The 3,331-nt window shown below is 39.1% G+C and overlaps 1 protein-coding gene across 1 annotated transcript in view; it reads right to left on the reverse strand.

Annotated features, from left to right (window-relative positions):
* The window catches only part of LOC107103155 (copine-8-like), a 96,611-nt gene that overhangs the window by 74,967 nt on the left and 18,313 nt on the right, over positions 1-3,331 (reverse strand). The gene's annotated exons all lie outside the window — the stretch shown is intronic.

The raw sequence follows: 3,331 nt of genomic DNA on the forward strand, positions 1-3,331 counted from the left end.
TGGATGGATGGATGGATGGATGGATGGATGGATGGATGGATGGATGGATGGATGGATGGATGGATGGATGGATGGATGGATACTCATCACTTTTAAATCTTTAAATGGTCTGGCTCTTCCTAATCCATCTGAGTTCCGAGAAATCGTCCTGGTAGAGATCAGGGAGCTGATGCACTTGGTAGTCTCTACAACTCAAGACGTGAACAGCTGTCTTGTTATTTTTACCTGATTTTTTTTTTGTTTGTTTTTCTTTTTTTTTAAGTACTTTAGTTAGTTTATAGCAGGTAAAGGGCTGCTACTTGAAAATCATTTTTGATTGGTTGATTGACTGGATGCAATCGTTTAACCAGAGGTACGGTTGTACTTCCAGGCTAACATTTTTACCCATTTTTATATTTTCTTAACCTGGCAGTAGCCAGATTGATTTGAGTTCTACTTTATCAGACTGTGATGGCTGCCGTTCAGTTTGTCTGTGAAAAGGAGGGGCGTTTAGTACCCGCCTTGCATTATACGCTTTCTTGTAGTAGGGAATCATGATGTTTCAGCAAAATAAGCTGATAAATCAAACCTTTTTCCAAATCCTGTTGGAAGAAAAGCACAGATATCTACAAATGCACACAGTGCTTCTCTTTTCTCCTTTTTTAAAGAAGAAATTGTCACTACTTTAGCTAAAACCGAGTTAATTGCAGCGTAGCCATGTTTGTAAAGGATTTTCAAATCCAAATCGCAACTGAGTTTCTCATTATTTAACAGCTTTATACAATACTTTTGTTATTTTTGGTGTTATATGTAATGCTATTATTTTAGTAAAAATGTTGCTTCACTATTGCTCTATGACATGTTGCCTATTGTTGCTAATGGAGTTTTCAGAGCTCTCTTATCTCCATGGCTCTGGCTTCTCTCTCAAAGTGACTAAAGGTGAAACAAGCATGCAAAAACAGGTTCACATACGAGAAGAAGAGAATCTACAGGCACATAAAAAGCAAGAGAGCTGAGAAGGAGCATGGACTGATGGTTGAGATATATAGGGGGCCTCAGGGTGTTGAATCTGCTCGCATAAACAGTTCTTAATGAGCTTGGAAAGTAGTTTACATGCATGTGTTTTAAATAAAACTGCTCGTATAATTATTGATTGCACGTTTGACCTTTTGGCAGAACTCTGACTTCATATTTCCATACTACTGATCGATGTCTTTCTGTGTATGCAGCACCGTTTCTCTGTATGTTTGCACTATGCTTTGTTGCCATGATACCAAACAGACACAATCAGTAGTCCATTTTATTTCTTCAAGTGTCTGTTTTCCACCCATGATAATATTTTCAGTGTTAGCTAAGATCTGATATAGGTTTTAAAACAATAAAACCTCATAACATCCTAAAGAATTTATCTGAGGCCTCTGAAGAAAGTACCTCTTTTGTCATCATTATTATCTAAATATGATACCCGACAGTGAAATAAAACTCTTAGTAAAGAATCAAATTAAGTTAAGCTCAGAGAAAGCTAACAAAGTCCATGACATTTTGGCTGTAATATTTGTTTGCATCCTGAGCAGATGAAGCATAATATTCAGCCGATACAGCCAAGGGAGACTGGACCACTAAAAATAAACCATATGAATGCCACAGACTCCAGGCTCCATTCAGAGTGAGGAAGTGCAGAGAAGATTTCATTTGGCTAAGTCCTGTCCAGTAATGACTCAGAAAGCAAACAACAAAACAGAAAAATTGCAGGCAAATTGAACCCAAGCTTTGAAAGCCCTCCCTCTCCCCCCAATCAATTGAGACCCACTGAAGTCCTTTGATGAACAGAAAAGGACTTATTGAGATTAAATTGCTGTAGAACACAAAAGAGATCGCACAGTAAGAAGGAGGCTGGAGAAATGGTGGGACAAAGCAGCAACAAAAGAAGATGGATAGAGTTGCTAAGGCAGAGGGAGACAGAAGTAAGTCTGAAAAAGATGGAGAGCTGAATGAGAGCTTGTTGACTAAATGGAAGCAGGCCAGCATAAGGTCCCCCAAGTATCACTGACATTTTTTTTTTTTTAGATTGGGATGCTCTTAGGTGCTTATAATGTGGACGCATATTGGCAGAATGTCACCCTCCTGTGTCTTCATCAAGATCTATTTTTACACTGCACTATCAACATCTGTATAGAGAAAGCAGTAACTTTCCACTGGCCTCTTAGACTCATTGGACGCATATTTCACTTTAATAGCCAGTTACTTTCAATAAGAGAAAATAATCCCTAGTCTTTTGAATTTATAATTGAGGGAAATTAAAAGAGAGAAAAAAGTTAACCAATTACTGCAGATGATTCTTTTTAAATATTTATTTGTTTGAATCCCTTAAAATTCTACTTTCTTTGATATACAAGATCATAGTATCATTATGTTGCCACCACTATGTTTCACAATGGATATAATATCCTTAAGGAGATGGGAGGGGCTGAGTTACCAACACTAAGAATAGTTTCGATTAATGTCAGATTAGTTTTATTTTTATCTCAAAATAGAACGTTTTTGCTAAATGTGGCCCAGTTTTTTGAGTGTGTAGAGCAGGGGTGTCAAAGTGGTGCCAGAAAGGGCCGTGCGGCTGCAGGTTTTCTTTCCAACCAAGCAATAGCACACCAGACACCAGTCATCTCATCAAGGGAGTCCAACATAAACATGACTTGATGATATGAATGGAGTCTGGTGTGCTATTGCTTGGTTGGTAAGAAAACATGCAGCCACACTGGCCTTCTGGAAGCAGTTTGACACCTGTGGTGTAGAGCATTGTTTCTTCTTCATTCGTTGTATGTTGGCTCTGGCTTGTTAACCCTTTGATCCCTGAATTTATATACAACTATATAAAAGAACACGGTTTTTAGCCTTTAAGTAGTCACCAGCTTAATAATGCACAGTAGTGCAGTGGGTAGCTCTGCCTTGCAGCAAAAAGCTTCTGGGTTCGATTCCCGGCCTGGAGTTTTTCTACGTGTATTTTGGATGTTCTCCTCGTGCATGTGTGGGTTCTCTCCTGGTAGTCTGGCTTCCTTCCACAGTCCAAAAACATGACTATTGGCTTTGGTTAAATTGGCTTCTCTAAATTGTCCTTAGGTGTGCGTGTGTGTGTGTGTGTTGTGTCCATTGACTTCCATTCATTTCCCACTAATTTATATGGCCTAACCGTGACCCTTGCCCTAACCCTAACCATTGCTGACACATACCTATCCCTAAACCTAACCTAAACTCAATTCACACCTTAGTACTAAACCTAACCCCCACCCCAAGAAGAGAAACTTTCCTTATGGGGACCAGTTGTTGGTCCCCACTCAGCTATTTGGCTCATGCA

Source organism: Cyprinodon variegatus, unplaced genomic scaffold (assembly GCF_000732505.1).
Source record: "Cyprinodon variegatus isolate N-32 unplaced genomic scaffold, C_variegatus-1.0 Scaffold1385, whole genome shotgun sequence".
Classification (NCBI taxonomy): Eukaryota; Metazoa; Chordata; class Actinopteri; order Cyprinodontiformes; family Cyprinodontidae; genus Cyprinodon; species Cyprinodon variegatus.